This window comes from Arachis ipaensis, chromosome B8 (assembly GCF_059453495.1).
Source record: "Arachis ipaensis isolate K30076 ecotype BB chromosome B8, ASM5945349v1, whole genome shotgun sequence".
Taxonomy (NCBI): Eukaryota; Viridiplantae; Streptophyta; class Magnoliopsida; order Fabales; family Fabaceae; genus Arachis; species Arachis ipaensis.
The window spans coordinates 109,883,576-109,910,448 of record NC_142443.1 but is presented as its reverse complement, the minus strand read 5'-3'; the positions used below and the strand labels follow the sequence as shown (position 1 = coordinate 109,910,448).

The 26,873-nt window shown below is 36.9% G+C and overlaps 1 pseudogene; it reads left to right on the top strand.

Moving 5' to 3' along the window:
- Nucleotides 1–10,640: 10,640 nt before the first annotated feature.
- LOC148549228 (uncharacterized) lies at nt 10,641–12,046 on the top strand (annotated as a pseudogene).
- The last annotated feature ends 14,827 nt before the right edge of the window (nt 12,047–26,873 follow it).

Here is a 26,873-nt window from a genome sequence, read left to right as displayed (position 1 = left end):
AGAACATAGCATGAAGGAGAGATTGAAAACTCCGGTGGGAAATGAGGGAAGTTGCTTTGTATTGGAACAATTGGAGGAAGCTTTAATTGTTGAAGACAAGGAAGAAGTGGTAGAAGACTTAGGAGATACGGAGCTTCCATGGGAACATAGAGTTGAAGAAAACCCCTCCAAGATGATTGAAATTGATGCTAGGGAGGAAAATGCACACCTTCCAACGCATATTCCATATGAAGACTTGGATGGGATAGAGCAAGAACTGAGTTCCCATGGCAATAAAGAGCAAGCATCAAGTCCTAGTAGTGGAGAATCCTTTGAACTTGAAGAACCTTCTCCCGGTGCATTTGAAAAGGTTGTGGAGGTAAACTCCTTTCACCCTCCCAATTATAGTTTGATTAAGGGAAAAGGCTTAGATAGTTTGATTATTAATGAACAAAGGATTGAATTAGAGAAATCTTGTGAAGAGGTGGAAGTCCCTAGAAATAGAAGAACGGGGGTTGGTTATGCTTTGTCAAGATCTTTGGAAGCATCTTTGCCTAGGTGGCCATGTACTCCTTCACTTGAGTGGGTAAAATTCATTTCTATTAGCTTTATTGTCCCACTTGAGTATGGCTTGCTTGAAACGGATGGTCAACTTAGGATCCTTTGTGGGATGAAGCGTAAGCGAAAGATGTTTCGTAGTTGGCGTTGCAAATCAAGGCTCATTATGGTTGATGCATCAAACATGAGATATAAAGGTTGGAGTAGTGCTCAAATAGATGGGTCTAGGAGGATTGTTGGCCACTATATAGAGAATTCACCTTACTCACCACCCGGTTGGACTAATAATGATGATCAACCTCAAGACGGGTGTGAAAACAAAGTGTGGAATCCCGGATTACAAGAAGAGGATCAACTTTGGGAGCCCCAAGCTTGTGAAGAACTCCACCAAGACTTGGCTCAATCCATGAAGAATCTTGGGGCACAATGGAGAACCAAGCATTAGTGGGAGTTCCAAGATGAATACAAGCACAAGTCACCTTGATGAGGAGCTCCCCATAAGTCCAACTTAAGGACAATAAACAAAAGTGCTAGGTGGGAGACACCCCACCATGGTAAAATCCTTTCATTTTCTCTTTTGTATATATTGGTAGAATTAGTTTAATTTCATGTTTTGTTTAGTTAGTTGAGTATGTTTGGTAGTTTAAGTATGTTAAATAAGGTTTTATAGTGTTTTGGTAGCTGTTTGGAGGTTTGGAATGCTTGGATTGGTGCAAAAACATAGAAAAAAATTTTTGAAAAACAGAGCACCATCCACGCGTACGCGTACATGGCGTGTACGCGCACTTCCAGCATTTTCGACCATCCACGCGCGCGCGCCATGCGTGCGTACGCGTGGATTGAGAAGTTCCAACCTCCATACATTTTCCAGAGAGTTGTGCCTGCGCCGCGCCAACGTTGTGCCTCTGGCACAAACCCCACTTGCGCACACGCGCACATGACGCGTACGCGCCACTCTCGAAATAAGCCAACGACGCGCGCGCGCCATGCGTGCGTTCGCGTGGATACCCTTTCTCCCATCCACTTCTTTTCTTTTCCTCTTTCCATTTCTTTCCTTCTCCTTTCTTCTTCCCTCCTTTTACCACTCATCCAACACTTCCAAACACCATCGATAACCATTTATTTTAGTTGGTTGTTAGTTAGTTAGTTAGTTAATTAGTTAGTTAGTTGATTAGTTAGTTTTAGTTTAGTTTTCATTTTATTTTCTCTCTTTTCATCATAAGTGTTGGAGTATTGACTTTGTTTACTATAAATTGCTATATCCCTTATTGCCTAAATGCTATTTTAGCATGAATGTTTTTAGATAATCTTTGTTGGATTCTATGATTGAGGTTATATTTTGTTACTTGGTTTTGAGTTCTTCATGCTTACTTTTTGAAAAATACCAAGTGATGAGAATTGTCTTCGAGCTTATAACTCTTTTGAATTGCATGTTGTAGCTAGCCATCATGTGATTTGGATCCTTTTCCCTCGATTAGGCAATCTCTTGATGGATGATGTTGTGCATTTACCTTAATGCATTGTGTTCATGATTATATCCATCCATATGTTTGACTTGAATGCTTTCATGCTTCTTTAATGCTTGTTTTACCTTACAAGTTTACTTAAAGCATCTCAAGCACACTAGGATGAGTGAAGTGCATGCCTCTTTTGTGACATAACTCTTTATGCTTATGTGGGTTCTAAAGCGCGCAATTTAGAATTTACATACCTTAGTGTCATAAATGTCACACTAATTCACTCACTCAATTCTAGTGATTTACCTCATTCCAACAATGTATGCTTCCTTGCTTTTATATCTTCTCATCTTATGGTGTTGTATTTTTGTTTTTCATAACGAATGCACCACAAGCAACCATGGAAGCAGAAGAAAGAACACATAGCAATCCAGAGAGTCGCCGTACCCCTTGCTCATCTTTGAGTGCACCGAGGACGGTGCAAACTTTTAAGTGTGGGGAGGTCGTCCAACCGGTCGGCGATTTTGGGTGACAAATTTCTAATCCCAACACTTTTGCATTTCATTTTAGGTTCTTAGGATTTTTACTTTCATTTTCTTATTTTCTGCATATGTATACACAATAAGCTTAGTCAAAATAATGAAATTTTTCAAATAATGAAATTTTCCAAGATTTCTATCTATAGGGCATCTCAATTGATTTGAGTGAAAACTTTTCATAGAACTTGCTTGAATTATATATTTTGTGGAACATGATTTATGAGCTAAGAACACAAGCTTGTGAGATTTGAGCCTAATGGTGTGGTTACATCTTATAACCACTTATTTTCCTTCTTGTGTGCATTAGTCTCTTTCTATGATTGTAATCTTTGATTTGTTTGATTCTTTATTTCCATTATTTTGTGTATTCATGCATTTATATGATTGAGGCCATCATTTCATTAACTCACTTATCCAAATGGCCTTACCTTTTATCTTCCTTTGTAGCCAAATTTGAGCCTACGCTTAACCCACTTATTCTTTAATTTAGCACATTACTAGCCTTAAAGCGAAAAACAATAAATGTCCTTAATTTGGATCTTTGATTAGCTTAGGCTAGTGTGTGTGAGTATCATTCAAGTGTGGAAACCTTGGGACATTGGGTGAATAAAAGGGGTAGTTTTGTATTGTTATTGAAAATATTGGGAATTGGGTACATACTCATGTATTGATCAATTGTAAAACCTTACGCATTGATGTTCTCGTATATAAAAAAGAAAAGAATGAGAAAAACAAAAGAAGAAAAGAAAAAAAAGAAAAGAAAAAAAATAATATGGAAAAGAAAAAAAATTATAGAAAAAGAAAAAAAACAAAAGAAGAAAAAAAAGAAAGAAATAAAAAGGGGACAAAATGCCCCAAATCAAAGTATAGCTTAATAAAATCAATGCATAAGTGTTGTGAAATGAAAAGGGATGCATGAGTATGTGAAAAAGTGAGTAGAATGGGTAGTTAGGTTAGAACTTAAATTGCATAGGTTGTCATAGGTTAGGTGGAAAGTCTAGGTTAATCAAAGATTCAAACTTCAAGCTCACTTGACCATATATGCATCCTACCTTGACCCTAACCCCATTACAACCTAAAGAAAAGACCTCATGATACTTGTATGCATGCATGAAATGTATGTCGATTGTTAGAAGAAAAACAAATCTTGAAAAGCATGATTAGGGGAGAATTGAGAGAATCGACCCTAAACACTTGAGCGAATAGAGTGCAAACACTACCGGTGAGGGTTTGATGCTCAATTACATGTTTTCACCTATGATCATAATTTTCATGCTAGTTTGTAAAAATATTTAATAACTCAATTCAATTGTGGATTAGACTTGCTAGTCCTTAGCCCTTGTGCATATATGTTTCTTGGGAATTGATTTATTTTGACCAAGCAATTGCATTCATTTAGATAGTTGCATATAGGTAGATTGCATTTAGTTAGTTTCCATTAAATAAACACCATACCCTTACTTCATGCTTGGTTTAAGCATGAGGACATGCTTGGTTTAAGTGTGGGGAGGTTGATAAACCCCGTTTTGACGGTTTATCCTGTATTGATTTTAAGAGATTTTATCACCTTTTACCCACATTTATTCAATGAAATAGCATGGTTTTGTGATTGTCTCCTTATTTGTGCTTAGATGTGAAAACATACTTTTAGACCCTTAATTTGATGGTTTTAATCTCCCTTTGATTCCACTAGATGCCTTGATAAGTTTGTTAGTGATTTCAAATTGAAAAGGCTAGGAATGGATCAAAGGAGTGAAGAGGAAAGCATGCAAAGTGGAGAAATCATGAAAAGTCAAAGAAGTTGAACTCGCCCATAGACGCGCGCGCACACCTGGCGCTTGCGCGCACCTGCGAATCACCCCATGGACGCGTACGCGTGCTGTGCGCGTACGCGTCGGTGCTGGTTTATGATTTTTTAATGAAAACGTGACCAACAAATTCTCAAAGGTTGTGGGGCCCAATCCCAACCAACTTTGGCGCCAAAGATGCTATTTAAAGCCAAGGATTGAAGAGCAATGGGGATTCCAATCATACACACTCATTAGGATTAGTTTAGAGTTAGTTTCTAGAGAGAGAAGCTCTCTCTTCTCTCTAGAATTAGGATTAGGATTAGGTTTAGTTCTTAGATCTAGGTTTTAATCTTTGCTTTCTTCCACTTCTATCTCTCAATTCTTTGTTGCTACATTCATCTTCTTCTATTCTTTTGTTATAAATTCCTTTATGTTGTTCTTATATTTTGTTGTAGATCTAGTATTGTTCCTTCTACATTCTTCCAATTCAATAAGAGGTAATTCATAATAATTGTTCTTCTTTGCTTTTCTATTGTTGATCTCTTGCCTTTGTAGTTGTAGATTCCTTTAATTCTTGCAATTAATAATGTTTACTTCTATTGCACTCTATGTGTTTGTTGAAATGCCTCTTCTAGATATAGTGTAGATTTTGTTCCTCTTGGCCTAGGTAGAGTAATTAGTGACACTTGAGTTATCTAATTCCTTTGTTGATTGATAATTGGAGATATTGCTAATTGGTTTGGAGTGCACTAAAGCTAGTCTTTCCTTGGGAGTTGGCTAGGACTTGTGGCTCAAGTCAATTCATCCACTTGACTTTCCTTTAATTAGTAAGGGTTAACTAAGTGGTAGCAATGAACAATTCTCATCACAATTGAGAAGGATAACTAGGATAGGACTTCTAATTTTCATACCTTGCCAAGAGCCTTTTATAGTTGTTAGTTTATTTTCATTGCCATTTACTTTTCATGCTTCTTATCCAAAACCCCAAAATAACTCATAACCAATAACAAGACACTTTATTGTAATTTCTAGGGAGAACGACCCGAGGTCCAATACTTCGGTTTATAAATTTTAGGGGTTTGTACTAGTGACAAACAACTTTTTGTATGAAAGGATTATTGCTTGGTTTAGAAACTATACTTTACAACGAGATTTCATTAGCGAATTTCTAAACCGTCAAAAAATCCAATCATCACTTATTCGATTACTTCTTTCGAATACCTGACCGATTTGACCTGTTCGATTCGATAAAATATTTTGAAATCGAATCCGCATCGAGTACCTCCAGCCAATGCTTGCACGTGCATCTTTTCGAGAACTACTTATATCTTCGACCTCTTTACTACTTCGAACCAACTTACCTTATTCAAAAATATTTTTTGATCAACAGTTTATCTCTTTTCTTCCCAATTGAATATCATAATAAACTCAAAATCATAATTGTAAGCATGTCAATGACTTAATCATCATAAAAACCGTTCGTTAGCTTTATTCTAAACCATTAACGTTCTTTCTACACCTCAAAGTATTCCAAATGATTTATTTCTATGTGCTTTCTTTTTCTTATATGGCATCTTGGTGCACGAATCTCCACACCTTCGTACAACTATACCAGCAAGTACACTGGGTCGTCCAAGTAATACCTGAGTGAGTCAGGGTCGATCCCACGAGGATTGTGGCTTGAAGCAAGCTATGGTTATCTTGCAGGTCTTAGTCAGGCGAATCAGAAGTTTTTGTATTTGTGAGATCTAAACTAGGTTAACATGAAAAGAATAAAATAAAATACTTTGTATATTAGAAGGGAATCAGTAATCGGGATATGGTTAAGGATTAGAGTTGCTTTGTCTTTTTGAATTAACTTTGGTATTACTGTCTCCTTTACTTGTGAATCATTTCTTCTATCGCAGGCTGTATGTGATCAACGCCATTGGCCGTGGTCATCAATCTCCTCTGCTTCAGGTCAAACACCATTGACCGTGGTCATCCAATCTGAACGAGGGTAAAGCTCTAGCAGTTCATTCTCCTGGCGATCCTACTCAAAACGCCATAAACAAAGTCAAATCTTCTGGATCAGAGAATGTTGCTTCTTTGGGTTCTAGCCTCTACCACAGAGACCCTAATCTCCCTAGAAATTGGTTGAACTAGTATCTCGAGAAGTCCCCAATGAAGTCGTGGATTAGCCATCTAAGAGATGTATAATCAAGTTGGCGGTTCGCGCTTTCCAGTCACGTATTCACAGAACCCAAGTAGACACGGGTGGTTGTCAGGCACGCGGTCCTAGTATGATGAACAGAGTTGATGGTCACTGATCATCCTATTCACCATGTTGAAGAACGAGTATACATCTTAGAATCAAATCAAACACGGATCGAAGCGAAACAGTAATACTTTTATTAATTCATAGGACTCAGCAGGGCTCCTCCCCTCAACCTAAGAAGTTTAGAAACTCATACTGAAAGGAAATACAATGATAAAAACAAAAATATGGTGTATGATTGTCAAAAAGTGTAGATCTAATCCCTTAAATACTAAACAAATGACTAGTAAGGGTAAAACAGTCTTTTTAGTGCTAAAATCCACTTATGGGGCCCACTTGGTGAGTGTTTGGGCTGAGTTTTGATGAGATCCACGTGCTATATATGAGGTCTCTAGAGCGTTGAATGCTGTCTAGGGGGTCCTCTTTGGGCGTTTGGTCGCTGGTCTCTGCCTTGCGGGCGCTGGACGCCTGGAAGGGAGCAGGAAGCTGGCGTTGGACACCTGTTTTGGGCCTTCTAATATGAAGAAAAGTATAGACTATTATACATTGATGGAAAGCTCTGGAAGTTATCTTTCCATATCCGTTTAGAACGCTCCATTTGAACATGTGTATCTCCAAAAAAGCTATTCCTAGTGCAAGGAGGTCAGATCCAGACAGCATCTGTAGTGCTTTCTCTGTCTCTGAATCAGACTTTTGCTCCGGCTCCTCAATTTCAGCCAGAAATTACCTGAAATTACACAAAAATACACAAACTCAAAGTAGAATCGAAAAATGTGAATTTAACAGTAAAACCTAAAAAAAAACTTAATAAAAACTAAACAAAACATGCTAAAAACTATATGAAAATGATGCCAAAAAGCGTATAAAATATCCGCTCATCACATCACCACTTAACTAAACATCAATAGAGCCTATAAACAATACAAACTTAATAAACTTTACCCAAATAGTATAAGGACAAGCGTCCCATCAACTTACGAACATACTTGAGGCCAAACGACTCATAGACACGCCAAAACGAGTAAACTTTCTTACAACGGTAAAAATAGCAAATGATATCAAAATCATGTAAATTTTGTATTCACATGATCGTTACAAAATAAGATTTCTAAAGAAATAAAAGACACAAATTTTTAGGGAGCTTAGCTCCAAGAATTAAGGAAATACTGTGACTGCCCTATTTACCTGAGACTAGTTTTGCCACTTCTTTTCAAACGTGCTTAACAGACAATTATAAACATCTAATTTACCTAATTTTTTATTTGAAAAAACTAGAGACAAAGGACTTCCTAATGATTTTGGTCCTGTCCTGATACAAGCTTTATGAAATGAGTTATGTACTTTGGAAGTTAACTGCCTTGTTTTGAAATCATGTATGAAAGTTGTTAGTTAACCTTACTTACAAAACTTATACCATCTCTACTGATCTTAGACAACTCTAAAATTTTGTGACAACAATAAACTAGATATATCAAGCTTTCACCCAAACTTTATCACACTTGAAATTTGAAAACGTGGTCTATGAGGCTAAGATATTGGTTGCATAACTTATTACTTCTATAGTAAACCTAAGGAGAAATCTAAATTTATAAGCTAGCCTCTAACAATCAATTGTAATAATCAATCCTCAAGCAACATTCTAACACATCAAATTTAAATTTACAAATCATATAAATCACATGTAATGGCATAGTTACCCACATGCATTCACTTAAGAGAAATTAGACAGGTTAGTCCTACAAGTTTGAGATAGAAATTATGAGTTTGTTGGTGAAAAGAGTGGTAGATTGTGGTTGGCTCGATGGCCGTAGCAGCTCTTTCTTTATCTCGAGCTTTCCTCCTTCTTAAGATGATGGTGGTGGCACAACGGTGGTTATGGTGGTAGCACCTCTTTCAACATCTTCACTATTAGAATGCTATGTTTCTATTGTGCTACTTTAATGGTGAGGATATTACAATAACTTGCCTACATGGTTCTTAAAATCGAATCGGTTATTGAACTACTCTAACTAATGATTTACTAGTTTATTAGTTCAACCGCTTCATTCATGATTCAATCAGAAAAATTCTTTAATAAAATAATATATACAATAAAATGAACTCACAAAATATAAAAAGTGATATATTCAAATTCTAAATATAAAAGGACAACACTAAGATTCGCCATTAATATTCAAATCAACTAGTAATAAAAAAAATAAAAACAACAACAACAACAATAATAAGGTTTAATTACTCTGCAGGACTCTATAGTTTCACCAAATTTTTAATTAGGTCCCTATATTTTTTCTTTTCAATTTGGTCCTTAGACGTTAAATTTTTTTTAATTAAGTCCCTGCGATGACAAAACTGTTTGAGATAACAGAATATTCTTTTCAAAATCGAATATTCTCCCAATTGGGTTAGAATAGCTAATGAATTCACTTCTATTTTTTCAAAATACCAAAACAACCCTTGGCATTTTGTCCCAAAAGTAAAAACCCTAGCTAGCGCTTGTTCTCTGAAGTCAGTGGCGTTTCTCCTACGTTCGTTAGAGTCGTCATCCATCTGTGTCATCGTCGTCATCTTCCTTAGTGACGTGAGCATCCTTAGTCTGCACTGTACTGCTCTGTGCTGGTTGTGCGTCTACTCTACTCTGCTCCGTGCTGGTGGTGTATCGCTTCCGTTGCGTTCCCTCGTCGTGGATCACTACACCGCGCCTCGCCTTGCTGCCTGAAGTCGATCTGCCAAAACAGGTAACGGATTAATGTGACGATATTGTTTTATTAGGGTTCATTTTTCCTTTTTCAGTATAATACAGATAATTTGGAAACTAAATTTTAAACAAATATGTTACTGTTGATACTGTTTGACATGGTTTAATTAAAAAATGTGCAGAAAAAATTCTGAACTGTTGCCTTATATGTCTTATCTTTTGTTGATACTTGAGAAAATATGTATTACTTGTTCTAGCCTGAACATAGGAAAAATTCATGCCTTCAATATACTTGTTGGGTTTATAACAGTCAAATTGGTTCTCTTGTTTGAAGAACTATATAGAAATCAGTTGTTATAAACAATTTTAGTTATTGCTCTATCACTGGTTCTTGTTACCATATACCATATGTAAGTTGTTTCATTATCTGTACACAAGTGGGACAACAGGTAAACCTAAAGGAGTGGTTCATACTCACAGAAGCATTGCTGCGCAGGTATGTCAATGATTTGTCTCGATTGTCTAATATCATGGAATAATGGTACATCAGTTTCATTTATTAAGATAAAAATTATCTCCCTGAACACCAGTTCTATCCTTTTGCAAATTTTTTGGGTGTGATTAACAAATATCAAATAATACTAGTAATGCTGCAGTGGTGCTGCTTAATAACTTATTTTTAATTGTAATGCAATTTAAGCCTTGTTGATATAACTATGTCAATTTGTTTATATATTGTTATTGTTTTTCAATAATATTTTCCCCTCAACTTTGTGTTGATTTTAGGTCCAAACCTTGGCAAATGTATAGGAGTATACATCTGCTAATAAGTTTTTACACTGCCTACCGTTGAACTATTTTGTGTGCTTAAATTCTACATGCAGACTATTTGGTATCAACTATGAACAGTAATTTTTACAATTAGAAAACTTTCTCGGTATGTAACTTAGCATGCATGGATGTTTTGCCATTTATGTTGTGTTGTCTTGCATTTTTTTTTATTGTTGATTAATACCTTCATGCCTGAATCTAAATTATGTTTTCATTCAGATGTATGGGTCTGTTGACTAGATCAAATCAAAATCAGATTCCTAATTCCTTTTATGAATCTTTTATGTAAATATAATTAATTATAAATCTTTTACTTTTTTTTGTTTAGCTTAATTTTAGGGAAGTTATGATTAGAAATCTTTCCTTTATTTTAGGCTAGTATTTTTCCCTTCTTTCTTATTTTATAGTTATTTCTATCTCTTTAATTTCTCTATAAAGAGGCTGATTCCCTGTACATTTGATAATACAATATATTCAAACACTTCAACTTGGTATCAGAGCAGGATCTCTGCACTGTGCCTCTGATTTATAGCTATGGCTGACAGTTCATCAATCATTAATCCTGAACAGAAGGAGAACACCACTCCTACTCCATCAGATTTAAAATCTGAGCAACAGGTACTAGTTAGTGGTGACTCCCATTCAGTTCAGATCACCATATTTCGACTCAATTGGTCAAACTACCTTAGGTGGTCTCAATCAATTCAAATGTATATCCGTAGAATAGGGAAGATTGGATATCTTACTGGTGAGCAAAGCCAGCCTAACATCACTGACCCACAATATAATGTCTGGGATACCGAAAATTCCATGGTGATGACATGGCTGGTGAACTCAATGGAGGAGGATATCAGTAGTAACTACATGTACTATACCACTGCCAAAGAATTGTGGAATAGTGTCAAGGAGATGTACTCTGATCTTGGGAATAAATCCCAGATTTATGAACTTACTCTAAAAACTAGAGAAATTCAACAAGGGAGTGACAATGTCACCAAATATTTCCACACATTGAAGCGGGTGTGGCAGGATCTTGACCACTTCAATAACTTCAAGTGAAATTCAGCTGCTGATGCCAAACACCACCAACAAACAGTGGAAGAAGGGAGGATATTCTAGTTTCTTGCATGCCTCAATGTGGAGCTAGATGAAGTTCGTGGCAGAATTATTGGAAGAGCAATCCTACCCTCAATTGGAGAAGTATTTACTGAAGTTAGAAGAGAGAAAACTCGTAGAGCTGTGATGATGGGGAAAGGCAAGACTGAACAGACTTCTTTGTAGTCTAGTGCACTCTTAGTGGCACCTGCTGCACTTAAAAGTTCATCAAATCAGAAGCACCCCTCCAATCTTTGGTGTGACTGCTACAATAAACCTTGTCACACCTGAGAAACCTGCTGGGAGATTCATGGAAATCTGGCACATCTTAAAGGCAGTAAACCTGGTCCCAAAATACGCTCTACCCCAACCACTCATGAGGCTGAAAAATCATTATTGAGTAAGGAACAGGTTGAGCAGCTCATAAGGCTGTTAAATTCCATTTCTGTGTCTAGTACTCCTAGTGGTTCTTTCACTCAAACAGGTAATTTTAGTATTTCTATGTCCCTTAATTGCACCTCAAACTTGAATGCACCATGGATTGTCGATTCAGGTGCATCTGACCATATAACCAGCCTCTCCCCTTTATTTAAAACTTATTCTCCTTACTTTGAAAATGAGAAAATTAGAGTTACTGATGGTAGTTTTTTATCTATTGCTGGAAAAGGTACAATTAAACTGTCCAAAAATATTGACTTAAGTAATGTCCTACATGTACCGAAGCTTTCTTGTAATCTCCTCTCTATTAGTAAAATCTGCAAGGATTCCAATTGTGCTATGACATTCTTTGACACTCATTGTATTTTTCAGGACCGGACCTTGGGGAAGATGATTGGCAATGCTAAGATGATGGATGGGTTTTATCATTTTGAGGATATTTCGGAGGATAAAATAGCTCAAGGATTTAGTGGTATAATTTTTTTGCCTATAAAGGACCAAATAATGCTCTGGCACAATAGACTAGGACACCTAAGTTTTCCATATCTCAAACATTTGTTTCCAAATTTGTTTAAGAATATTGATTCTTCCTGACTTAAATGTGAAAGTTGTATTCGTTCAAAGAGTCATAGAGCTCCTTATTACTCTCAACCTTATCATGCATCTAAACCTTTCCACTTGATTCATAGTGATCTATGGGGTCCATCGAAAATAACAACTCAATTTGGAAAAAAATGGTTTGTAACTTTTATCGATGACCACACACGAATATGTTGGATCTATCTCATGCATGAAAAATCTGAGGTTTCAAAAATTTTTCAGTATTTTTCAACAATGGTAGAAACACAATTTGACACAAAAATTTCAAAATTAAGAAGTGATAATGGTACTGAATACTTTAATAAAAATCTTGGTGAATGTCTTCAAAAGAAAGGTATTCAACATCAATCTACATGCCCCAATACATCCCAAAAAAATGGCATTGCTGAAAGGAAGAATAAACATCTTCTTGAAGTAGCACGTGCCATTATGTTTGAGGGAAATGTTCCAAAGTATTTATGGGAAGATGCTGTCCTAACAGCAGCCTATCTCATAAATCAAATGCCCACACGTGTGTTAAATTACTGCACACCATTGGATACTTTCAAAAGGAATTTTCTAGCATGTAGGTTGCATTCTGACTTACCTTTAAAAGTATTTGGTTGCACTGTGTTTTTACATACACCTTTATATCGAAGTAAACTTGATCCAGGGGCAGAAAAATGATTTTTTATTGGCTATTCCCAAGTCAAAAGGGTTATAAAATTTTCAATCCACACACCAAGAAATTTCATATAAGCATGGATGTTACTTTTTTGGAACATAAAACCTTTTTTCAGAAAAATTCTCTTTAGGGGGAGAGTCTAAGGGAAAAAAATTTTTTGCATGAACCTTTACCCACTCCTATCTTACATATTGAGGATACAACTTTCACTAATCAAGTAAATTCTGAAACAATTGCAAAACAAGATGTGGAAACCAATTCTGAAAAATTTGGCCGAATTAGTTGAAATCCAAACAGGAAGAGAAATACCACAATCAGAAAAGGAGCTTCGATGTTATGCTTTGAAATATCCTAAGAAGACTAGAGACCAGCCTATCATCTCTGTACCAGCCCAATCTGAAAACCTGGAAGATGGCCCAACTGTAGTACTTCAGGAACTTCCAGGTAAATCTGAAATTGTCACTTCTAATAAAAACTTGCCAATAGCCCTTAGGAAAGAAACCAGAACCTGCACCAGAAAGGTACTCAAAACCAGCACCAACCATCCTATTTCCAATTATGTCTCTTACCAAAATATCTCTCAAAAATATCAAGCTTTTACTTCTAAAATTACAAATTTATTTGAGCCTAGGAACATAGAGGAAGCATGATAAACCACTATTTTATGGTTTATCTTATGCTCAATTGAGTGGTTTTTATCAACTCTTTACTCACTTATTCATACTAATTGCATAGTTTTATATTTTCCTTCCTAATCTTGTTTTATAATTGGAAACTTGCTTCCCAAGCCTTTAAATTACCAAAAATTAATCCTCTCTTATTTACCATTCGATTCCCTGATATGTGTGTTAAGTGATTTCATAGATTACAGGGAAGGAATGGCTTAGAGGATGGAAAGGAAGCATGCAAAAGTGGAAGGAATACAAGAAGTTGAAGAAATTGCTGAGCTGTCCAGCCTGACCTCTTCGCACTCAAACGGTCATAACTTGAGCTACAGAGGTCCAAATGACGCGGTTCTAGTTGCGTTGGAAAGCTAACGTCCGGGGCTTCGATTTGATATATAATTTACCATAGTGGCCGTACATCTAGGCGAGCGAACGTGTGCTCCACGAGAATGCATACCAGCAAATTCTGGGCTATTTCTGACCCAGTTCTCAGCCCAAAAAACACAGATTAGAGGCTATAAAGTGGGAGAATATATTCATTCATAACACAACTTTGATCATACTTTCATATTCACAATTTTAGGATTAGATGTAGTTTTAGAGAGAGAGGTTCTCTCCTCTCTCTTAGGATTAGGATTAGGATTTCTCTCAATTTTAGGACTGCTTATCTTCATTACAGGTTAAATGTTTCTTTTATTTATTTTATCAATTTAGTTTATGAACTCTTTATGTTTAGATTGATTTTCTATTATTAATGCAATTGAGGTATTTCAGATTTATGATTTTTATTTAGCCTTTTTATATTCTTGGCTTTAATTGATTAATTAGAGACTCTTGAGTTATCAAACTCATCGTGATTGATAATTGTTATTTTTGCTAATTGATTTGAATTCCAATAACTCTAGTCTTTCCTTAGGAATTGATTAGGACCTGAGGATCAAATTGATTAGTCCACTTGACCTTCCTTTGTTTAGCAAAGGTTAACTAAGTGGGATTAAAACTCAATTCTCATCACTATTGATAAGGATAACTAGGATAGGACTTCTAATTCTCATACCTTGCCAAGAGTTTACTTTATAATTATTTATTTATTTTTCTTGCCATTCAAATTACTTATTCCCTATTTCAAAAACCCAAAATTCTACCTTTTCCATAGCTAATAATAAGTCATACTTCCCTGCAATTCCTTGAGAAGACGACCCGAGGTTTGAATACTTCGGTTAATTAATTTTATTGGGTTTGTTTTAGTGACAAACAAAATTTTTGTACAAAAGGATTCTTGTTAGTTTAGAAACTATACTTACGACGCGATTATATTTGTGAATTTCTTTACTAGTGAAAATTCCGATCGTCAAAATGGCGTCGTTGCCGGAGAATTGCAAACGTGTGCCTTATTATTGGTTATTGTAAATATTTACTTTTAAATTGATTTTTTCGAAAAAAAAATTTCAGATTTTTATTTTAAAATTTTTATTATCTTATTTTAGTTTTAAATTTTAAAATTCAAATCTTTTTCAAAAATCATATCTTTTTCAAAATCTTATCTTATCTTATTTTTAAAAAATCAAATTTCAAATTTCAATATTTAAATTCCAAAATTCAAAATTCAAAATTCAAAATTTATATTTAAAATTTTAAAAATCAAACCTTTTCAAAATTAAATCTTTTTCAAATCTTTATCTTATATTGTTGACTTTTTCAAAAATTCAAATTTCAAAATTTAAAATTCAAATTTTAAATTTCAAATTTCAAAAATTTAAATTTCAAAACCTTTTAATTTAAAAACTTATCTTCTCTTACCTAACTTATGTTATCTTTTCTAATCTTAAAATCAAATCTTTTTCAAACCTTTTCTCTTATTTATTTTATTTTATTTTATTTTCGTTTGCTTGTTTATTTGTTTTTGTTCTTAATGTTTATTAGTTACTATGAGTTCTCACCCTCGTCACTTTGAGTTTGGTTCTAATGTTGTTGTAAGGAATGAAAACTATAATGAAAATAGGCATCAAGGTTGGAAGAATCAAAGATGGGAGGAGCCACCAGGATTTGATCAACCCTCTTGGCAATAACCCCCTCCAATGCGCTATAACCAACAACCATTCTGTGATGCATACCAAGACAATAGATATGGTGGACCCCCTTGTAGTTACCAACAAGCCCCACCATATGCTTATGAACCACCTTCCCAACATACCTTTGAACCACCAAACTCACAAGCCCCTTTACACCATTCACCTCCATATGACCCTAACCCACATCCACCATACCAACCACCCTATGAACCGTATGAACCATACATAGAGCCACCCCAACCTCCATTGGATAACAACACACTCATATCTAATATCATTGGTCTCACCTCTACACTCCAAAATCTTATATCCCGCATGGACCAACCCTCTACCTCCAATATTCAACCCTCAAGCTTTAGTGCGCTTCCTTTTCAACCACATAATAATCTTCCCATCCCATCACCACCCCCCATGGAAGAGCACCCACATCCATCAATCCAAGAGCAAGATGATCCCAATTATGCTATTGATATAGAACAAGAAAGAAGGAATCATCTTCGCGAATTCATACTTCATAAGAAGCTAGAGGAGGCCCTACAGATGAAGGTAGTAGAGACCCTTGAAGTCGAAGGAGTGGTTGAAGAATTAGTGAAGAAAGACATCAAGGAGGAGTCTGATTTTGTCTTAGAGCAAGAGAAGGCGCCCAAAATGCGGAGGTAGGAGAGACCCTTGAAGATGAAAGAATAGTTGAAAGGAGTTGTCATGGAAAGAAAATCATCAAGGATGAGTACAATTTTATATTAAAATAACTGGACAAAGCAGTAATTATTGAAGAGGAAGAAGTGGTTGAAGACTTTGAAGAGGTTGATCAAGAGATGGAAATTAAAGAAGAAGAAGCACAACCCACCATGCCCTTGGTGAGTAATGAAGAAGATATTGAATTGGAAGAAAGCTACCAAGAGGAAGAGGTTGATATTGAAGAAGCTTACAAAGAGGTGGAAGTTGTCAAGGAAGAACCCAAGGGAATGGAGCTTGAAATCACCTTCCCAAAGCTATTGGAGACCTCTCCCCCAAAGCCATTACCATCCAATACAACATTCAAGTGGGTAAAATTCTTATCCTTGCCCTTTACTTTCCCACTTGAATATGGTTTACTTGAGACAGATGGCCAGCTTAGAGCTCTTTGTGGCGTTAAGAGTAAGAGAAAGATGGTTAGTGGTTGGAGTTGTCATGCAAGGTTCAATATGGTGGAAAGCTCAAAGTTTAAATGCAAAGGTTGGTGTAAAGCTCAACTGAATGGGTCTAGGAAGTTGTTTGGCCGCCTTAGTGAGAATTCAGATTGCTTATCACCCGGATGGAATCATGATAATCAACAAGAAGATGGGTGTAGATACAAGATTTGGGATCCGGGCATACATGAGGATCGACTTTGGGAGCTCAAAGCTTGTGAAGAACTCCCTCCAGGCTTGGCAATTTCACTTGAGAATAATAAATATTATTGGAAGTCCAAGCATTGGTGGAAGTTTCAGGATAAGTTCAAGCATAAGCCGCCATGACAAGGAGCTCAACAAACGTCCAACTTAAGAACTTTAACTAAAAGTGCTAGGTAGGAGACAACCCACCATGGTATGATCGTTCCCTTTTTCAATTATTATTTCATTTTGTTTGTTTTTGAGTTTATTTTATTTTATTTCATTGAACCTGGAATTATTCATAACATCCACATTAGCATTGCATTTTGCATCCTGCATAAAAAAAAAAAAGCACGCACGCGATGCAGCAGCGTCGATGACGCGTCCGCGTCACAAGTGCGTTGGGAAGAAAACAAATTGGACAGAGAGTCATGCGAAAGCGTGGCTGGAGGTGTGCCTTAGGCACAAATATGCCCACACGAATGCGTCAACCACGCGTTCGCGTCGTTTGCGAACTAGCCTACCCACGCGTCCGCGTCACCCACGCGAACGTGTGGCTCTATGAAATCAACGTAAATGGGTGTAAGGCAGTAAGTTGGGCTGGAACGGGGCTGGACCCATGCTGGAAGCACAAGCCCACTCACGCGAACGCGTGCCCCACACGTCCGCGTCATTCTTTAAAGTATAGTCATTCACGCGATCGCGTCAACCACGCGACCGCGTCACCCTAAAATTTGGCAAAAAGAGTTTCGAACAGAGAGTTGCGAACGCGAGGCTGCTCTCGCGCCAATCAACTCACGCGATCGCGTGCCCCACGCGTCCGTGTCATTTGGCAATCGCGCCAACCGCGCGAAAGTGTGACCCACGCGTCCGCGTCATATGCGACGCACAACTTATCCAGATCAGCGCCAACTATCTTATCTTTTCTTCTCCAATCCTAATTTTTCCCTCCCCCTTCTTATTTCTTTCTTCTTCCCTCTCATTTTTCTTTCCTCATTACATTTACATTTTTTCATCCATTGCGTTTTAATTTTGTGCATATTTTTATTTTCTTTTCTAAATTTATTATTTTACCATTGGTGTTAAATTTTCTTATTCAACTGTTACATCTTTTCTTGAATTATTTTGGTGCTTAGTGACTTGCTTTACACTGTTGGGTAATATTTTATATTGTCTTTCATTACCTACTCTTCCCCTTTGTAGCAAATTTTTGCAACATTGATATGCCATTTGCTTCCACTGTTTTCTCAATTGCATGCTGTAGCTACCATGTAATTGAGACCCTTATTATTTGGCATTAAAACCCATATTTTGTTTGTTTTCTATCTTTATTCCTGGGTTACTTTTTCTTCTTTTCCTCTTCTTTCAGGCTAGCCACCGAAGAAGGGAAATAGAAAACGTTTACATGTGGCAACAGACAAGTCCATCTGCACAATCACTAAAGAAAGAGCATCAGTTGGAGCAGCCCGTCTACTTGCATATCTCAGCATGCACCGAGGACGGTGCAATCTTTAAGTGTGGGGAGGTCGATACCGATCTCCGTGGGTTAGTACCTTTCTTTTTCAACACCAATATTTTATTTTCTTTGTTTGTTCATTGTTAAATTTGCATGTTTGATTACATATTTGTTTGATTTTGTGCATATTTTACCACCACTTGGTTAAAGTAATAATTTCTTTTTCAAGAAATATTTTATAACATTTCACTAATTTGAATTAAAAATTTTCTGTGTTAAACTTGTTTGGAAGTTGTATTTGGAACATAGTTAAAAGCTAGAATACATGATGTGTGGAAAACGATCCAACACAAAACTCACCGGCAAGTGTACCGGGTCGCATCAAGTAATAATAACTCACATGAGTGAGGTCGATCCCACAGGGATTGAAGGATTGAGCAATTTTAGTTTAGTGGTTGATTTAGTCAAGCGAATCAAGTATTGGTTGAGTGGTTTGTGCTTTGCAGAAACTAAATTGCATGAAATGTAAAAGGGGAAGGGGAAATTGTAGTAAATTAAAGAGCAGGAAAGTAAAGGAGCTGAATCTTAAAGTGCAAGTAAATTAAATTGCAGAAACTTAGATTGCAAGTAATGTAAATGGCTGAAGCTCAAAGTGCAAGAAACATAAATTGCTTGAATTATAAAAGGGATTGGGAGTTGGGATTGCAGAAATTAAACAAGAACAAGTAAATTGCATTAAACAATAAAAGAGAAAATTGAATTGCAGTGAAGTAGATCTTAAACAGAAGAGTAAGATGCTTTGAGAATTTAAAAACAGAGAAAGCAGTGCTTAATTTGCAGCAAATTAAAAGAAGTTGAAGATCTCAGGAGTGGAAGAGACTAGAAAACAAGTCTAGATCTCAAATCCTTCCTTGATCCAACAAGAACAATTGCAAAAGAAATGAAGAAAAGTAAAATGCAGAAATAAAGAGAAGATGAAGCAGTAAACAGAAATTCAAATTCAATTATGCAGAAAAATTAAACAAGATCTCAAGGTGAGATTGAAACAGAAGTTCTTCAATTCTCCACCCAAGATCCAAAGCAAGAAAAATAAAAGAGTGCTCAAGCAAGAACCAAGAAGAAGAGGGATCAATTCTCCTTCCAAATTCTCTAAGATCCAAATTCAAAAGTAAAAAGCTCAAAAATGAAAATGACAATTAAAAAGAAAATTCAAAGTAAAAGTCTAGAGGTGTCAAAAGGTCCTAATTACATCAAACTAACTCCTATTTATACACTTTCTATTCTTGGATTTTGGAATTTGGATGGGCTTTTGATTTGGTGAAGAAATGAATTAAATTGGATTTTTAATCCAATTTTCAGCCCAAGTTCGCACCTCCCAGGGGCAAGCTCAGTTGGAAAAACCAACTGAGCACTCTAGTGTTGCCATCCATGTTATTTGGTGCGCCCAGCCTTGGTTGAGTTGATCTTCAATAGAGCTCAGTTGAAAAATTGAACTGAGCTCTATGCTTGCCTTTGGTGTGTGTCAAGGTGCGCATCATGCTTGCTCCTTGGTGCTTTTGGGCGTGTCACAGCCCCTTGGTGTGCCCAATTGTTGCGCCAAAGTGAGGGGAGATGGGGGAGAGTAGTGCTCAATTGGGAAAACCAACTGAGCTCCCCTTGTGTAGCGCTTAGCTTTGCACTCAAAGCTCCCAAGTTCAAACCCTGGTGGAGGCAAATCTTGAAGCTAATTTCCTTGGAGGAGTGGAGAGTGAGGAGTGCTTGTACAAGGAAGCTCCAGGTTCGAACCTTGGGAGAGCCATCTTGGCTCATTTTCCTTTCAAGAGTAGCGCTCCTTTCTTGCAAGTGAGAGGCTCCCAAGTTCGATTCCCAGTGAAAGCAATTTGTGGAGCAAATTTTCCTTATGCCTAGCAATATAATGTAGCGCTCAGTTAAGTAAAGCAACTGAGTGCCCTTGTCTCCTTGGAGTAGCGCCTTTCTTTCATCCCTCAGGTGCAAGGTTCAAGCCTTGGTGAATGCTTTTTGGCCAATTTTTCTTGTTTTCCTTGCAAGGAGCGTTCCTTGCTTCCCTTGGGTCATGAGTTTGAAACTTGGTGGCTTCATTCCTTGGAATTTTGCTTTGAATTAATTCTTGAGAGCCCCCGATAAAGCTCAATTAGTGAACTGAGCCTCATGCCATTTCCTTGCTTTCTTTAATGCTCATTAACTATTTGAACTTAGCTTGGTGCCTTACTTTCTCCCATTTTTTTCTTGTGAAGCTCAGTTTGCTTTATCAACTTAGCTTTCCTTCTTCCTCAATGTGGTTATGCTTTTTCTTCCCTTTGCCACGCTTTCTCTTTCCTTGGGCACGCTTCTTGCCTCCTTTGGAAACGTTTCTTATTTTCTTTGGGCACGCTCCTTAAGCCACGCTTTTCTTATTTTCTTCTTTCTTCACCTACAATTAATCAAATCAACCAATCAAAGTATCACAAAATTCACAAAGCTTAAAATTCATTTAAAACCAATTAATTTTAGTTTAAACTTCATGATTTTGCATCAATTAAAGGGTGGTTGATTGATTCAAAGAAACCATGCATTTCCATTCCAAATTACTTACTTATAATGCAAGAAAGTGCATAAAACCAAATAAAAACAAAGAAAAAGACTAGTGAAACTAGGCTAAGATGACTTGTCATCACAACACCAAACTTAAAACTTGCTTGTCCCCAAGCAAGCAGTAAAACATAAAGAAAATTACTAGAAGCAGAGAAGTGTATAAGCCTTTTATTGGAAGACATTGAATACTGGTAAATGGGGTTTTTATGCATGGTATCTTAGTGATTTTTATTCTGTGGCTGAGACATCAACATCTCTTTGGATCCTTACTTGAATTACACAAAAAAATGAGACTTGTTATTGCTTGGTCCCTGGGTTTTTTTTTTTTTTTTTACTCTCTTTCTTGGCTGAGGCTTAATGCTATGTTGTAAGGCAGCTTTTTAGAGTAAGCTTTCAGCCAGCATTCCCGCCCCAGTTGGTTCAAGATGCTAGGTGTTGAAACACCCCTATGGGCTTACTTGCTCAAGCCTCTCCTTAGCACACACACATCACAGGCATTTAGCTTGTTTTGTTCATCTCTGTTTGTTCTTTGGAAATTGATGCCCAGCACCTCTTTGGGTTACTAAATGCTTTGTCTCAAAGTAGCTCTTGATGGTGGACTTTCAGTTGGCAATCCTGGGTTAGTTAACTCAAGTTGCCGGGTGATGAAGCACCCCTTAGAACCTAGTTATCCAAGCTTATCTTTGTACAAGAGCATCACAGGCATTTATCCAAATTTGCAGCCATTGGTGCCCAGCCTTGTGTATTTCTTTTTGCTTATTTCTCTTGTATTTTCTTTCTTTTATTTTGGACTTTTTTCATTTGTCAAGTCTCATGAAATGTAACTCAATTTCATATCACAAAGTCATGTCTGCATTCAGCCTTATTTATAAATCAACTAATGAACCAGCACATACCACCACATAATCTTATTTTGTCTCATATCATACCAGACTTTTACTCTTTCTCTATTTCACAGTTATTTTTCTTTTATTCAAGCATGAGGAACAAAGCATATAATTCAAGTAAGATGAAAGTGAATCAAGCACTTAGACTAGCAAGCCATAACAGCATGAAAACAAACAAACTCGCAGACAGTAAATGAATCTAAGAAGACACTAATTAACAGGGGATATTTGCACTTTCAATTATCATAGTTGAACTAGAATCAGTCAGAGAACAATACAACCTCTTGGAGTCTATTTGTTTCCTCTGTGTCATTATCAGTGTTAGATTCCATGTCCTCCCTCTGTCCATGATGATGTACCTTTTCCTCCAAGAGATTGAATGACTTCCTACAAAAGATATTGAAAGTTGCTTGTTCCCCAAGCCCTTAGGCAACTGGTTAGTGTGCAAGAATTGAGCACGGCGTTCAAACTTATTTTGGTGTGGGGACACCAAACTTAATTCCTTGCCAATGTCTCCGATGCAACAAGTTAACCATTCATGAATTCTTTTGTCTTTGCTAAAGGTTATAAAATCAAAGATTAGAAAACAGCAATTTGATTAATTGGTTCATCTAATTGCTTACAGCTAGTATTATGCAGAAGGTGAGAATATATTTTATGATGAGATTTTGGTGGAACACCAAACTTAGAATCCTTCATTCTCCCTTAGATTATTTTGGTGTGCAACATCAAACTTAGCTCCTTGCAATATAGATAAACTAATTAACCTTTTTATTAAAATAGCTATTAAAGGAAAACTACCTCAGGTTGGGTTGCCTCCCAACAAGCACTCTTTTAATGTCACTAGCTTGACATCTTGTTATTTGATCATGGAGGCTGAAAATCATAGTGCCTTAGCTTTTCTCCTCTTACTGTGAACTTCCTTTCGGTCTCCTCTTTGATGATCTCTAGGTGTTCAAGTGAAAGGATCCGGTTCACAGTGTAATACTCAGATAATTGTGGACACACCTTCATTGATTGGGTGTTTAACATCACTTTATCCCCTGGTGAGAAGCCTTCAGTGGGATTTTCTTGTTCTCCACCCTTTTGGTCTCTTCTTCTTTTCTTTTTCAGAAGATACTTCATGCTTTGGTGGTTCTTTATATGGAGTGTTGAGGTTCTCATCTGGGGGTTTTGGATCTAGTTCCTCCTTGATTTCTTTAGTCTGTTACACCATTTCTACTTCTTTCAAGCATGGATTTAGAAGTCTTAGAGTTAAATCATTGACTGCCTCCTTCAGGCTTTGATCTCTGGCCTTATCCTTCATAAAATCTTCTTCCTGAATGGGCTCATGCAAGGTTTTAAAAACATGGAATGCTAGGTGTTCATCATGCACTCTCAGCAATAATTTCTCTTTTTCAACATCTATCAATGCTCTGCCCGTAGCCAGGAAAGGCCTCCCCAGGATGATGGGAGTGTTAGGGTCTTCCTCCATATCCAGGATGACAAAATCAGCTGGGAGAAGGAATTTTCCCACTTTCACCAGCACATTCTCTACAACTCCAAGTGCTTGCTGAATGGACTTGTCAGCCATTTGAAGAGCTATTCGAGTGGGTTTTAGTTCAAAAATTTGAAGCTTCCTCATAAGAGATAGAGGCATCAAGTTTATGCTTGCACCAAGGTCACAGAATGATTTCTCAATAGTTATGTCTCCTATGGTACAAGGTATATAAAACCTTCCAGGATCATCCTTCTTTTCTGGTAGACCTCTTTGGAGAATAGCACTACACTCCATTGTCATTTCAATAATCTGTCCTTCCTTCAAGGGTCCTTTCTTTGTTAGCACTTCTTTCATAAATTTGGCATATAATGGCATCTGTTCAAGTGCTTCTAAGAAAGGAATATTGATGCTGAGTGTCTTGAATATATCCAGGAACTTTGAGTATTGCTTATCCTCGTTTTCTTTTTTGAATCTTTGAGGATATGAAAGTTTGAGGATATAAGGCTTCACCCCTTCCTTATTCTCTTGTAGTTGTGTTTCAGGGATGTCCTTATCTCTCTTTGAGCTTTTTGCATTCTCGATCTTTCTATCCTCTTTACTTCTCTCTTCTATCTCTTCTTGTGGAACTTGTTTGTTGTGATCTTCCTGATTCATTGCTTCCTTCTCCCCAGTCTTCTCACTTCCCACTATGATTACTTTGCACTCCTCCCACTTTGTAGCTTTTCCTTTGTCCCTTGGGTGATTTTGAGTGGCACTAGGGGATGCATTTGGTTGTTTCTCACCCATCTCGGTAATTTGTTTAGCTATTTGTTCCATATGCATCTCAAGATTTCTGATTGAAGCTTCTTGGTTTTTGCTTGTTATGGCTTGATCTTTTCTTGATGCTTCTTGATCTTTTCTTGCTATTTTTTGATCTTGTCTGGCCATCTCTTGATTTTTCATGAGTTTCTCCATCATTATGTCTTGGTGCTTCATCATCTTTTCTATCAATATCTCTAAGTTGGAGATTCTTTGAGTGTCTTGTGATGCTTGTGGCTGGTTGTGAGATGTTGAAGGTTGATGGTAGGTGTTTTGGTTAGTGGTTTGGTTATTAGGTGGATAGTAGCTGGAATTTGGGTGGTTGTTTTGGGGTTTTCTATATGGATTGGGGTTAGTGTTTTGCTGGTTGTGGTTTTGGTTGTTTCTTGAGTTGTTTTGGTTTGAATTTCTTTGCCATGGTTGCTGGTTTTGAGTGTGGTTATCTCCCCATCTTATGTTTGGATGGTTCTTCCAGGATGGATTGTAGGTGTCACCATAGACTTCATTTTGGCCGGAGCTTTGGTTGTGCACATATTGAGGTTGTTCCTGCTGCTGATCTTCTTGGTTTTCTTCATTTTGCCCCATTTGGTTGATGATTGGCTTGTGTTGACTGCTGCAACTTGGAGACTATCAATCCTCTTGGCCATTTGCTCAAATTGTTGTTGAATTTGCTGCTGCATCATTTTGTTTTGAGCCAGAATTGAGTCCACTCCTTCCAACTCCATCACTCCTTTCCTTTGTGATTGTTGGCGTTGCCTTTGGTGAGCAAAGAAATATTGGTTGTTGGCCACCATATCAATGAGATTTTGGGCTTCCTCTGCAGTTTTCATGAGTTACAAAGAGCCTCCTGCTGAATAATCTAAAGCCTCTTGAGATTTCAATGTCAAGCCTTCATAGAAATTCTACAATCTATCCCACTCACTGAACATTCTAGGTGGGCACTTCCTGATTAGAGCTTTGTATCGTTCCCATGCCTCATACAAGGGTTCAACATCCATTTGTGTGAATGTTTGTACTTCAGTCTTCAATCTAATAACTCTTTGAGGTGGGTAAAACTTGGCAAGGAACTTGGTTACTAGATCATCCCAATTGTTGATGCTGTCTCTTAGGAAGAATTCCAACCATTGAGTGACTTTGTCTCTAAGAGAAAATGGAAATAGCAGTAGCTTGTAACTGTCAGGGTGCACACCATTGGTTTTGACAGTGTCACAAATCCTCAAGAAAGTAGACAAGTGTTGGTTTGGATCTTCAAATGGTCCTCCTCCATAAGAACAGTTGTTCTGCACCAAGGTGATGAGTTGGGGCTTCAATTCAAAGTTATTTGCATCGACATTTGGGGTAAGGATGCTACTCCCACAATGCCTTGGATTAGCAAATGTATATGAAGCCAATACTCTCCTTTGGGGCTGACCATTGTCATTGGCCACTCCCACTTGTGGATTTGTTGGATTTTCCTCCATTTCTTGGTTCTCTTCTCAACCCCCCAAAGTGTTTCAGGATCAAAAGGTGTGGATTCATCGCTTCTTCCTCCTGACATAAACACAGAACCAAGAACCAGAATTAAACACTCTATTGCTAGAGTGAAGTTAGTGTTAGCTTAAGCAAAAATTCAAACAGTTAGTATGCTTAGTAAAAAGAAAAAGAAAAAGTGCTTAATCTAGACCACCACCTTACTTAATCATTGTCAATCTAATCAATCCCCGGCAATAGCGCCAAAAACTTGATGTGTGGAAAACGATCCAACACAAAACTCACCGGCAAGTGTACCGGGTCGCATCAAGTAAAAATAACTTACATGAGTGAGGTCGATCCCACAGGGATTGAAGGATTGAGAAATTTTAGTTTAGTGGTTGATTTAGTCAAGCGAATCAAGTATTGCTTGAGTGGTTTGTGCTTTGCCGAAACTAAATTGCATGAAATGTAAAAGGGGAAGGGGAAATTGTAGTAAATTAAAGAGCAGGAAAGTAAAGGAGCTGAATCTTAAAGTGCAAGTAAATTAAATTGCAGAAACTTAGATTGCAAGTAATGTAAATGGCTGAAGCTCAAAGTGCAAGAAACGTAAATTGCTTGAATTGTAAAAGGGATTGGGAGTTGGGATTGCAGAAATTAAACAAGAACAAGTAAATTGCATTAAACAATAAAAGAGAAAATTGAATTGCAGTGAAGTAGATCTTAAACAGAAGAGTAAGATGCTTAAAGAATTTAAAAACAGAGAAAGCAGTGCTTAATTTGCAGCAAATTAAAAGAAGTTGAAGATCTCAGGAGTGGAAGAGACTAGAAAACAAGTCTAGATCTCAAATCCTTCCTTGATCCAACAAGAACAATTGCAAAAGAAATGAAGAAAAGTAAAATGCAGAAATAAAGAGAAGATGAAGCAGTAAACAGAAATTCAAATTCAATTATGCAGAAAAATTAAACAAGATCTCAAGGTGAGATTGAAACAGAAGTTCTTCAATTCTCCACCCAAGATCCAAAGCAAGAAAAATAAAAGAGTGCTTAAGCAAGAACCAAGAAGAAGAGAGATCAATTCTCCTTCCAAATTCTCTAAGATCCAAATTCAAAAGTAAAAAGCTCAAAAATGAAAATGACAATTAAAAGGAAAATTCAAAGTAAAAGTCTAGAGGTGTCAAAAGGTCTTAATTACATCAAACTAACTTCTATTTATACA